The sequence below is a fragment of the Pseudophryne corroboree genome, chromosome 6 (genome assembly GCF_028390025.1).
Source record: "Pseudophryne corroboree isolate aPseCor3 chromosome 6, aPseCor3.hap2, whole genome shotgun sequence".
Lineage (NCBI taxonomy): Eukaryota > Metazoa > Chordata > Amphibia > Anura > Myobatrachidae > Pseudophryne > Pseudophryne corroboree.
The window spans coordinates 344,622,162-344,636,030 of NC_086449.1; the positions used below are offsets into that span (position 1 = coordinate 344,622,162).

The following is a 13,869-nucleotide window of genomic DNA, read 5'->3' on the forward strand; positions in this document are numbered from 1 at the left end:
TAAAGTGTGCATGTCCTGTTTATACAACATAAGGGTGGGTGGGAGGGCCCAAGGACAATTCCATCTTGCACCTCTTTTTTTCTTTCATTTTTCTTTGCATCATGTGCTGTTTGGGGACAATTTTTTTTGAAGTGCCATCCTGCCTGACACTGCAGTGCCACTCCTAGATGGGCCAGGTGTTTGTGTCGGCCACTTGGGTCGCTTAGTTTAGTCACACAGCTACCTCATTGCGCCTCTTTTTTTCTTTGCATCATGTGCTGTTTGGGGACTATTTTTTTGAAGTGCCATCCTGTCTGACACTGCAGTGCCACTCCTAGATAGGCCAGGTGTTTGTGTCGGCCACTTGTGTCGCTTAGCTTAGTCACACAGCGACCTTGGTGTGCCTCTTTTTTTCTTTGCATCATGTGCTGTTTGGGGACTATTTTTTTGAAGTGCCATCCTGTCTGACACTGCAGTGCCACTCCTATATGGGCCTGGTGTTTGTGTCGGCTACTTGGGTCGCTTAGCTTAGTCACACAGCTACCTCATTGCGCCTCTTTTTTTCTTTGCATCATGTGCTGTTTGGGGACAATTTTTTTGAAGTGCCATCCTGCCTGACACTGCAGTCAGTGATCGCAATAAGCCCAAAAAAAAGTGGGACCCAGGGACCCCTCACTTTTAAAAATTGGGGTCCTGCCTGTCCTTTTTTGGGTTCCATTGGAATAAAGGTTCTTATTAATCTTATTAATGATTCAAACATAAAACACAGACTTGATTTTGACGCTACAAAAGTGCTGCAAGGGGGAGGAGGGGGAGTGACAGTGCTGCTGGGCTGTGCAGCATACAGGACACTCTGCAACAGGGCTTTAACTAGACATTTTGGTGTCCTTTCGCAGAAACTGAACTGGTTCTATCCTTCCTATTATGTGAAGAAAGGAACGGACAGTGCGCGCCGTAGGCGCGCCGCAAAAATTTAGGTTCATGTTTTCGTGGAGAAGGGGCATGGCCACATCATAGTAGTGCCGTTTGTACACATTGCACCAGGTAGGACCTCCTATACATGTTATACACATTGCGCCAGGTAGAGCACGTTACAAACATTGCACCAGGTAGAGCATGTTACGCACATTGCGCCAGGTAGAGCACGTTACACCCACTGCGCCAGGTAGAGCACGTTACACCCACTGCGCCAGGTAGAGCACGTTACACCCACTGCGCCAGGTAGAGCACGTTACACCCACTGCGCCAGGTAGAGCACGTTACACCCACTGCGCCAGGTAGAGCACTTATATAAAATAATCCATCTTTCAGAAGATATAAGGTAGTAATGTACATTGATAATATGCTAATGCCATCATTCAATACAGTAGGACTAAATAACATTAAAAAAAAAAACACTTAGATTTCTAGGTGACCAGCACTATGTTACATCAGTGATAGTTATGGTAAAGACACTGCAACAGCAAGGTTTTCAGGAACACAGTGTAATGTATAGGGATTTTCTGCTCCCTCAGAACAACTCGCACACTTTGGAGGAAGGCACTGAGAGAGGGATGCTGAACGGGAGCGGCCTGAGACTACCCTGCTGTGCTGCCTCCCGCTGGCCGGTGCTGACCCCGGTGCTTAGTAGCACTGCAGACCGTTCTTCTTTCCATCCCCCTGATTGTCCGCCACGGAGTACTGGGCGGACGCCGCTCACACTCGGACCCGCTGATGCATAGGCCGGGCTGCAACGGGGGACGGGGGGGGGGGGGGGTGAGCGCTGAGGTGTTCAGAATAGACTGAAAATTAGTGGAAATTATGGTTATTGAGGTTAATAATACTATGGGATCAAAATGACCCCCAAATTCTATGATTTAAGCTGTTTTTGAGGGTTTTTTGTAAAAAAAAAAAACGAATCCAAAACACACCCGAATCCGACAAAAAATTTTCAGGGAGGTTTTGCCAAAACGCGTCCGAATCCAAAACACGGGCGCGGAACCGAATCCTAAACCAAAACACACAACACGAAAAATGTCCGGTGCACATCACTATTAATCATACACCTGACGATAACCCTACAAATCCTCTGACTTTGTACAAGCGTTTCTATAATAATTGATGCTATTTTGAAGGCAAAGGGTGTTCACGACAAATATTGATTTGATTTAGATTTCTCTTCTCTTAATTCACTTTGCATTTTGTTAATTGATAAAAATAAACTATCAACACTTCTATTTTTGAATGCATTCGTACTTTGAAGCATTTTTTTCCACAGGTGAATGTGAATGAGGCAAGTGGTTGGGGCCCGGTTGTGGTGAAATGTCACCAGTTAATTGAAGCAAGAGAGAGAGAGAGAAATATAGTTGTAGGAGGTTTGTGAATATTTTTTATGGTGACCAGTTGTGGATGTTATTGTCTCTGTATAAAGAAAAGTGAAAAGCTCATGAGCTAATAATAGGGGAGTGGATAATAAAGTCGGCAATGTGTACAGAGCGGTGGGTTGCATGGAGAATGAAGGATGTATTTGCTTTGGAGAGACTACCATGGAGTGCAATGATGAAAAGCAATTTGTGATACATGGTATGTTTGACAGTAATAATAAAATTTTTTTAAAGGTATTTAAGCTTAGCGCGTAAAGAAGTTGCAATTGTTAAAGTTAAACAGTCAAGTGCTTGTTTACTGGTGTGTTGTTCAATTGGTCATTTTCAAAACTTGGTGTTATAAGCAATTTGTGTATGTGAACGCACATCTGAACCCAGATTGTATCCCAATGAAACTATGGCTAATTAATACAGGCTACCAGTGACGTCAATGTGTCGCTGATGAAAAGTTATAGATTACACTGTACTTGATTATGCTTATAAATTGAACAGGCAGGTAACGCTGTTAATTACTTTGTGGTCACTGAACTACTAAGCATATAGGCCCCTGTGTGATCCAATAATTTATCCTGTCCAGTTTTTGACCTATGTAGATTAATTGAAAACTGATCCTGTTGTCCAGATATTAGATTTGATCTGTATGGCCAGCACAAGTATACAGTTCTAGTTACATATTACCTTTTTATATACACAATTGTGTATTTGTGACCCCACATGCCAATTAAATTTATAATAAAGCTTCTTAAGAAGCTCACTGTGTGTGTAAAGGCTTTGTGTCCTTTCATAATGTAAGAACACAGTGTACTGATAGCTTGCCAGATGTATTTACTTTTTACGATTACAAAGTTATGAACCTAGTTTAAAAGTTAAATGTTCCCTTCCTTAGGTGGAAGTGGAAGCCTACCCTAATAAATGACTGCAGTGCCCATAAAAATCAACAGCGGACAACTTCACCCCAATTGGAGATGTAACACGTGTACTTGTTAACATTATCCAGGCTAATATTTTTTAAGAGTTTGATAACAAAAGTAAATTGATGAATAAATATTTATATGACCTGGTCATATTATTGCAGGTTATACCTGTAACATGTATTGCCCAATCTAAAATAAAAGTACAAATAAATATTGAGCATTTCCAACCTCGGTCCTCAAGGCACACTAACAGTCCAGGTTTTAGTGATTTCCATGCTTGCGCACAGGTGATTTTAATTAGTACCTCAGTTATTTTGATGTAACCATCTATGCTGAAGACTGGACATCACTAAAAGCTGCACTGTTAGTGTGCATTGAGGGCAAGGTTGGGAATTCCTAATATGTGATCAAATATCTGACTAAAGTAATGTGTCCATAGTTAGCATATACTAATTATAACTCCTAATGCGTTTGTCTTTTCTAACTGATTTCTCTTTAAGGAGGAAGTTAAAATAATATTTACTTCCTCTGGATTTTCACATCCTTTAACCACTTAACTTATGATTTTTTCCCCCCAAAAAACATTCAAATTGTCTGGTTTTTTTTTTATGAGTGAATTAGGTGAAGAACTTGAATTTAGCCCTATCCAAAATGATTTTAGTAAAATCATAAAACAAAATAAAAATAAAAAAAATAATCTTTTTTTTTTTTTGTTTAATATTCCCCACGCACCCAGCTTGGGGGCGATAATTTACACTTACCAGCAGCTGCTATTGTCTGCAGCCGCTGGAGGTGGGGGATCCTACCGTACTGACCGATAAGCAATGATCAGCACAGCAACACTGGGGGCTGGGTGCTGGAAGGCAGAGGAACCTTCTGGTCCCTCTGACAGCAGCAGAGGAGGGAATTTTCTCTTTTCACTGTTTATCTGACTGGTTGCATCCTGTGCGACCAGGTCAGATAAAGCACTTGCAGGCATGGTCGCATTGGCAAGTGGTTAATATAAAATATTGTATATCTGGTAACAATTGTCTTTGTGAAAGTTTAAAAATAAATAAATAAGATATTTGTTGTCTTTGTTGCATATTATTGAATTAGTTGACGCTGGGTTTGAATATTATTAGAAATCCTGAATAAAATTAATTTAGGACTTTAGCTAATTACAAAAGCATTTAATAAAGTAGCTCACCACTTGTGTGTTGTCATTTTTACATTGATATTCCTTATTTTGGAATGGGTATGAAGAGCTCTTTTTGATGTAACTGCAGTTTTGACACAACTCACAACAATTTGTTATACTTTCATGTAAATCTCTTTTTGTTTCTCTTTTGGTTATCCCTATGGCAATCCTTATTTATGTTCTTGTGCCCAAGTCTAGGCATCTAATCTAATAGTTTAATTTTGACAACTACACTTGTTGAATCTTTATTCTCTTGTGTGATTGAGTGAGCTCAGGTTCTGGACCAAGTGAAGGCCAGGGCAAAATTTTAGTTTGAGCAGAATGATATGTAATGTACTAAGTACTTGGGATTAGTATTGTAACTGACCCCTCCCTACCCCACTACATATGTGTAATGGTTTGCATTACTGCATCACAGCACTGAGGTCATGGGTTCGATTCACACGATGGCCCTAACTGTGTGGAGTTTTTTTTTTTCCTCAGTGTATGATGGTAAAAGGTTGTCAGGGAGAGGCACAGTGTGACAGTGAGAGTACAACAGGGAGATGAAGAGGGATACAGGGAAAGGACGAGGGAGACAGAAGGAGAGTAACAGTGAGTGGGTAAAAGGTGATGGGGAGAGGCAGAGGATTACATGCTCAGGATGACAGAGAAGGAGACAGGGAGATGAAGAGGGTGATTGAATGGGTAAAAGGTGACAAGGGGAGCCAGGGGGTGAAGAGGCAGAGGGTAATTGGGAGTGAGTGATTGGAAGAGGCAGAAGGTGACTATGACTGTGTGACAGGGAGAAACAGAGGGAGAGGCAGGAGGAGACAGGCTGAGGGAGACAAAGTATTAATTTCAATTTATTTGCCTGGGCCCACAGTAGAGCTGCAGTGTGACCTCAGATTCCCAGCTACAGTACTTTCTCCTGCAGGGTCCACAGGTTATCCATAGGATAACATTGGGATATGAGGTAGCGACAGCGGATTGGCACCAAACGATCAAAGCATTTGGCCTCCCAGAATGCAACGGGCCCATATCTATATCCCCGCCTCCTGGCTCAGGCATTTCAGTTTTTTGTTTGGTGCGGCAGGAGCCAGACCACGGTCAATGGGCTGCTGGATTTTAGCAGCCATAAGCTTTTTTTTTTTTTTCATCTTATTATATTTTTTGAGCAATCTTTCTAAAAAGCGTCTTATACGTACCTTAGAAAGAGTCGCTCCAACAACTCTCTGCCGGGTCGCGACAATGCTTATCCACGTGTACAGTGCTGTTTCCGCGAGCGTCTGTGTAGGATGTACTAGCAAGTCCAGCAGACGTTACCAGGCTGTGGCCGGAGCACGGGAAAAAGGTAAGGCATCTGTTACACTTAGTAGGGGAAACGCAAGACACGGCTGCATTGTTTCGGGATGGAGACTACTGAAAAGTCGCTGATACGGCTGCCACCTCGGGTGCACCAGCACTAGGCCTCAGGGATCATAGGCTCCAGGGGGTAGTATGAGGCAGCGATCCCTAGGGTTGATGTCAGAAGTGGAAAGTAAGACGCTCCCTTGGTCGCCCCTCCCCCAGTTCATGACCAGTTTCCTCTGAGTTTCCCGCCATGAACTGAGTTCCCGCTTCCATATGAGATGCTGTGTATCTAAAGCATAGGTCTGCAAACTCGGTCCTCATTACCCCACACAGTGCAGGTATTGCAGGTCTCCTCACAGAATCACAAGTGAAATAATTAACTCCACCTGCGGACCTTTTAAAATGTGTCTGTGAGTAATTAATACACCTGTGCACCTGCTGGGTTACCTGCAAAACATGCACTGTGTGGGGTAATGAGGACCGAGTTTGCAGACCTATGATCTGAAAGGACCCAGTTGCAGCATAGGCAGCTGTCTGACTGGTGCGTTGATGTTCACTTGGGCGTCTGTGTTCACTGTAGGTTCACGGGGCGATTGTATACACTAATAGCGTCTGGATCCACTCAGCGTCCACTAATGTATTGCTTGATCCTGGAAGTGGTGTGAAGTCTCCCTGTATCCCACTCTCCTGAGCCGGGTGATACAGCACTAAAGGTGGCCAGCCACTACTCAGACTTGTCTGAACTGCAGATAGCATCAGATTTCTCTTGAACTCTCCCGGGAGCGTCCCGGGAATTGGATCAGACCCTGGCTTTAATTTTATTTACATTCACTTCAGATATATCTGATGCGATATACCATGTGCCAGATCGCATCAGATATATCTGATGCACACATGCTACATGCGATTGATCTGATGCTGCTGCTGCCGCTGTTCCCCCTCTTGGTGGGTGGGAGTGGCTAGGGAGATGCCAGTAATGTGACGCTTCAGATGAATCTGATCAGATACATCTGAAGTAAAAAAAACAATCCGATGTGCACCAGATTTCTTCAGATTCAGATAAATAGTTGGGGCAGCCTCAGAGATCTGTAGTTCAGATATATCTGACACGGGAGTGCGCATCGGATCGGAAGAGCCATCCGATGTGACACTTTTCTTCAGAAATGACGGTCAGATGTGTCGAAATCTGAAGAAAACTGCCCAAATCGGACTAGTGGATGGGGGCCTTAAGTCTATCTACCTTTGGTACAAATAGTTGGATAAGTGCCTGATGCATACGAGTCTGTAAACTATTGCTGCTGTTTTCTTTTGCTGTGCGACTGAATACGTTTAAACTCATATAAGGTTATCAGAAATATATTTCACTACATACTTGAAATGTATCTGTAGTTGATTATGTGCTCATATTGCTTATTATACTAATGTATAACCTTGTCTGATTGCTAGTGAGATTGCTGACTTTACTATTTTCTGTCAGTTTCTGTGTATTCCGTACCTCAATGCTTGTGCAAAGCAGGGAGGGATCGGATTGTATGTCACTTTAACAAGTTTTAAAGTAATTTTAGTCACAATTTGTGTAGTTAACAATGTAAAGGTGTGTGATTTATTTATCATGTCTTATAGGCCCTACACATTTCGCGATGTGCCGCCGAGGTGCCCGACGGCCGATCCGGCGGCGGGGGGGCAGTGACGGGGGGAGTGAAGTTTCTTCACTCCCCCCGTCACCCGGCTCCGTAGACGTGCAGGCAAATATGGACGATCTCGTCCATATTGGCCTGCATGCACAGCCGACATGACACCAGCGATGAACGAGCGCGGGGCCGCGTATCGTTCATCGCTGGTGCTTTCACACTGCACGATATGAACGTTATCTCGTTCATTAATGAACGAGATCGTTCATATCGTGCAGTGATGTCGGCCAGTGTGTAGGGCTCTAAAGAGAGGCAAGGTTGAGGAGGATAAACTCTCCACAGCAGCACCAACACTCATGTCATGTTTGTCTTGCAAAGCTGGGTTAACCGCTCAGGAGCTGGTTCAAAATGGATTATTTGCAAATTGTTTTAGCTTTCACCAAAGCCTCTTTAATAATCCGTGGCAGGTACAAGTTCAGGTTGAACCCCCATGGGCTACTTTTGCACAGACATTATCCTGTATAGCTGAGCGGATAATGCCAGCTCCTATACCAGGGATAGGTTACCCTATTAACCCTTAGATGCAACATTCCACCCGGGGGTTATCACATCCAGTACAGGAATCGGCAGCCTATCAACAGAAACAGGCTGAAAGGCCGGTGGTAAGTAAATCACATAGATATGAAACAATATCTCCACAGTCTACACATGTTTCAGATGAGGACTCCTCATACTCTGGGTCTACAGAGACGAGGAGGATGGCCTCAGCTCAGTGGACATTCCTGTGCTAATTAGTGCTGTGAAAGCCATTCGATCATCAGAGGAGGCAGCAGAGTCTTTGTTAAACTCTAAGGCACCTGTGTTTAAACATCCCAAAATAGTTAAGACTGAGTTTCCTGGGTCAGAACAGCGGACTAAAATTATGCAAGAGGCTTGGGTTACACCCAGTAAGAAGTTTAGAATTCCAAGAAAAGGCAATTCCCATTATCCTCTACCGGCTGGGGATTGTTTAAAAAGGGAGTTGGCTCCCAAAGTAGATACGCATGTCATCCGATTTGGTGCGAAAATCTACATTACCTCTGCCTTAAACATCATTAAATGATGTCACGGATAGGGAAATAGATGGTTTTCTTAAAACCATTTTCTCCTTGTCTGGGCAATCATAAGACCAGCCATGGCTTCGGCTTGTATTGCAAAAGCAGTGGCAGCCTGGGCTGAAACATTGGAGGATGACCTTTCAATGGCATCTAGAGAGCAAAAATCCCATATTGCACATATCAAATGGGAAGCTATTTTTATGGAAGAAGCAGCCTTGGATATAGGTACAATTGCCTCTCAGGCATCAGCCTCAGCAGTAGCAGCTCGCAGAGCGGTTTGGCTACGTACATGGAAAGCTGACTCAGAATCTAAGAAGGTTCTGGAGCCTTTGCCTTTTACTGGAGGTATTCTTTTTGGTAAAGAATTAACCAGTATTTTGGAGTCAGACGCAGACTCCAAAAAATGAAGATTCCTTCCACACACAAATCCAAGCCTAGATTTCCAGCTTTTCGGCCCTTTCGTACTCAAGGAAAAGCAAAAGGAAAGGGTTTTGGCAAACAGTCTCAATCTGACAAGTCTGGTAAGAATAAAAATCATTGGGCTACCAGAGGGCCGGCTTCCAAATCAGAAGATAAACCATCAGCTTGATGGTTTGGGCCTCCACCTGGGGGACCCCAGGGTGGGAGGCCGACTTCTTCTTCAGTTTGCACAGATCTGGCAGCAGTCTACCACAGATGCCTGGGTGCAGAAAGCGGTATTTCACGGTTATGCGGTTGCTTTCAAGAAACACCCTCTTCAAAGGTTTTTTTTGTACCAGCCTGTCTTCAGTGGAAACGAAGGCCAGGGCTTTGAAGAGGCAGTTCAGAAGTTGCTTCAGTCAGGAGTGATAATTCCAGTTCCTCTTGCACAACGAGGACAAGGTTTTTATTCCAACCTGTTTCTAGTCCAGAAGCCAAGTGGGTTGTTCCGCCCATACTCAATCTAAAAAGTGCTGAACAAGTACATTTGGGTGCCTCGGATTCATATGTAGACTTTACGTTCCATTATTTTGGCCATAGAACTGGAGGATTTTATGGTATCCCTGGATATCCAGGATGCTTACCTTCATGTTCCTACAGCACTGTCCCATCAGCGCTATCTCCGGTTGCTGTCCTCCAGCAGAATTTTCAGTTTCAGGCCCTACCATTTGGACTGGCCACAGCTCCCAGAGTGTTCACCAAAATTATGGTGTTAATGGCATCTTATCTCCGTATAGCAGGGGATAAGGATTTTTCCATACCTCAACGACTTACTAATCCTGGCACAATCTCAAGAGTTGCTTCAGTGTCATCTGCGGCAGACAATAGCTTATTTGCAGAGACACGGTTGGTTCATACATTGGGAAAAGTCGTCCCTGGTTCCGTCGCAACGGATGACTCACTTGGGGGCTGTGTTAGATTTGAGTCTTCAGAGAATAGTTTTATCTCTGAACAAAATATCCAAAATTCAGTCAAGGATTCAGGAGCTGCTACACAGTCAAAGGGTGTCCATTCACGCAGCAATGTGTGTGATGGGGTTGATAGTGTTGACATTCGACATGGTAGAGTATGCTCAGTTCCACTCGAGGCCTCTGCAGCGTCTGATCCTTTCCAAATGGAATGGTTTTCATTAGACAATAAAAACGCAGATTATGGTCCTTCCTCTGTAAGTAAGGAGGTCATTAGCCTGGTGGCTACAGACATCCCATCTGGACAAAGGGAGACCCTTTTGGATATCAGATTGGGAAATTCTGACAAAGAATGCCAGGCTTCATGGCTTGGGAGCGGTGTCAGGAATGAGTTGCTTCTAGGGGCAGTGGACCAAGGAGAGAGTTGCCTGCCAATAAATATATTGGAACTTCGGGCCATATATATGGCACTTATTAAGGCAAAGGACATCCATTAGGGTAAACCAGTCCAAATACGCTCGGACTGTGTAACGGCAGTAGCATACCTCATCCATCAGGGAGTAGCTCACAGCCAAAATGCAATAAAGGAGGTAAGTCACACGTTAAAGTGGGCAGAACTTCTTCATCATCCAGCCTTGTCCACAGTGTTCATTCCGGGAGTGCTAAACTGTGAAGCGTATTTTCTCAGTCGACACGCCATTCATGCAAACTAATGAGCTTTACACCCCGAGGTCTTCCAAATTCTGGTAGACAAGTGGAGGTTAACGGAGATAGATATTATGGCGTCCCATCAGAACAACAAAGTTTCCGCCTAGGGGTCAAGAACAAAGGATCCCAAAGCGATCTTTGTGGATGCCCTGTCAGTGAGATGGGACTTTCGTCTGGGCTTTGTGTTTCCACCAATCACCCTGTTACTCAGGGTGATGCAAATGCAAAATTAGGAAGGGGCTCCGTGACACTAATAGCTCCAGCTTGGCCCAGAAGACATTTGTACACAGATTGGCAGAGGTGGTCGATGGATGCTCCATTCCTACTCCCTCAACATCCAGATCTACTGTCTCAGGGTCCTTGATATCACAAGCGCCTGGATCAATTGTCTTTGACGGCGTGGCTCTTGAGACTTCCATCCGGAAAGCAATAGGATTTTCACAACAGGTAATTCAAACAATGCTTGGAGCAAGGAAACCTTCCTCAGCTCGCATTTATCACCGAATATGGCAAGCCTATATTCAGTGGTGCAGTGACCGGAAATTTGATCCTAGGTCTTTCAGAGTTTTCAGAGCATTCCTTCAGTTAGAAAGAAATTAGAGTTGATTCTGCACAGTATCTATCAAAATGTAATTTCATGGGCAAATTTGAAAGTAACTTAATTGGGACTAACATATGTATAATGCGTCCTTTTTCAAGGCAATAACTGTGGTTAGTGGTGCACCCTAGAGTCAAAGAAGCTATGTATATGTACAGAGAGAAAAGAAGATTCTTGTGTTGGGGCACTCTTGAATAAATTGTGTGAATATAAAATATTTAAACTTTATTGATATTCATTAAAAACCTTTCCTAGTGATGACCGTCCCATTTATCCAGTTTATAGATTATGGGATATGTCACAGCTGGTCATTGAGTGATTACAATGTCCTGCAAATCACTAGTAGTTCGCTGTAGTTTGTTAGTTCACAAAGTGAAGAAGGAAAATGAATAATAATAAAAATACATCAACTAAAGTAATCACAATCTGGCAAAATATGTATGCTGTTCAAGGGGAGCCTGTATATGTGTGTGTGTGTGTATATATATGTATATATATATATATATGTATCTGTGTGTGTATATATATATATATATATATATATATTTATTCGATAAGGTACAAATGGCCATCAAAGGCTTATACTGATCTGTACTGATCAAATTATAACTGTCTCGCACTCAACATATACCTGGTAAAGGAAAATGTGTCTTGTGGTGATGATAACCGTAAATACACTGTTGTGTTTTCCTGCCTTTACAAAGTAAAAAAATTAAAGAAAGGAGAGGTGATGAATTTCCTGGGTGCCTACTGTCCCCTATGGCTTCTACTTACCAGCCGTGTACCCGAGGTAGTTAGCGGCTAGTTGAGAATGCCAAAATGTGGGAACAGGCCTCCGGGAGAAGGAAGACAGTTTGAATCTGCTTTCCCTCTGGAATTTCCTCCATGACTCTTGATGATGTAAACCAGTGCAGGGGAAAATGGGGAGTCCTTTGTGATGAGAGTTCAAAGAAAGGAAGGTCTAAGTTAGAATTAATACAGTGAGAATGGCACAGAAAATTTACAATGTTATGTAATGTATGGATGTGCCCAAAGAACCAGCAGATAATAATAGTAGCTCACTAAATTAAGAGAATTAGTCCTGGCACGGGAAATGACCATGCAATGGGTCCCTATTGATTCCACAGCGCCATGTATTCCCTGGTGGTTTCACAAACAAGTACTTAAGATTAGGAAATAGTTTAAAAACATGCGCAGATTAATTCACGGGTACAGCTAAAAATTATATATCTCAGAGTGTAAACAAGTACTGGCAAGGCCCAAAACTGTATTGCTTCCAAGATCGGATGGGATCGGGCACAACCAGTATGGTATGCCTGTAGAATTGTGGGAATACTCTTTTACAGGTGTGACATAGAAAGATAGTAGTCCTAAAGTGAGCTAATTGAGCTGGATTAAATGTCTCTCAAAAATAGCAAACAGTAATAATAATACTGAAATTGAGAAAATAGAGAGTGGGGAGGAGAACCCCAAAGAAGTAGGTATACTGCCTTTATTCAATGGGACAATATATGATATCAATCAAACACAAAAATTATACAGTTTAGGTAAATTAAAAAAAATTGGTAATAAAAAAAAAAAAAACAACAACATGATTTTACCAGGAGTTGAGACTATGTGGAAGTCCACAGATGGACTAAGATCTGGACGTGCGTTTCACCAGTGTGTGGGCTTGTTCACCTGGTGTATTGGTGGTGCCCTATTGCCCCTTATATACCCTCATCTTAAGTCAGTGATAGGAATTAGTGGAGTGGGAGGGGGATCTGCAGGAAGTGAACCAGAAAGCCATGCTAATACCTGATTGGATAAAAAGATCACATGGCTGATGAGGTATGAACTAGTTCCTGTTGTGGTGTGATAGGTTTAGCAACCAGTAAGAGTTCATCTGAAAGTCTCATAGAGTAATACATTTAAGTGAAGTAAACCATAAATACACTGATTAAAGCTGCTGTTTGTTGTATAGAAAGAAATGAAACGCTGAGGTAATGCGGACAATATATGAAACGCTGGAATGCAATGAAGCGCTGGGGTAATGCCGCTAATATAGTTGTTAATTGCGTATGAGTAAATGTATCATACTGGCCGTGTGGTAGATGTTGCCAAGTAACGGAGGGTAACAAATGAGAGACAGAGGGCGTAATACTATATTTCTGATTGTGGTTACTGGCCGTGTAATAGATGTTACCATGCAACGGAGGGCAGCATCCATTACACAGAGGGTAATGAGAGTCAGGAGGCGTCATAATGTAGGCGTAATAGTGTAGTCCTGGTTATGTAAAAGGGAATGCGAACAAAAGATATAGCGCAACGGGTGCGAGCAGCTGCTGGCGGAAGTGTGAAGGGAGCATTATGCTGCGTGATCTGTTGTTGCCTAGTAACCATTAAAGGCAGCTGGAGGCTAAAGTATAGGCAAGGTTCTCTCTGTACATATACATTCCTTCAGTTAGGAATGGACAAAGGTCTAAGGGTGGCTTCCTTGAGAGTGTCAGCATTGACTGTATGGTTCCAAAAGAAAATTTCTAACCTACAGGATGTGTGCACATTCAACCTCCTTTTGTTCTCCTACAGTGCCTTGGGGCTTAAGTTTAGTTCTAAAGGCCCTTCAAGTTGCCCTATTTAAACCACTAAAACGAGTGGATTTTAAATGATTGACAGCTAAAGTTCTCTTTCTACTGGCTATTGCTTCAGCTAGAAGAGTTT

The 13,869-nt window shown here is 42.9% G+C and overlaps 1 protein-coding gene across 4 annotated transcripts in view; it reads left to right on the plus strand.

The window, feature by feature from the left end:
• TLN2 (talin 2) overlaps window positions 1-13,869 on the plus strand; it is a 701,648-nt gene that overhangs the window by 121,911 nt on the left and 565,868 nt on the right. The window lies entirely within an intron of this gene.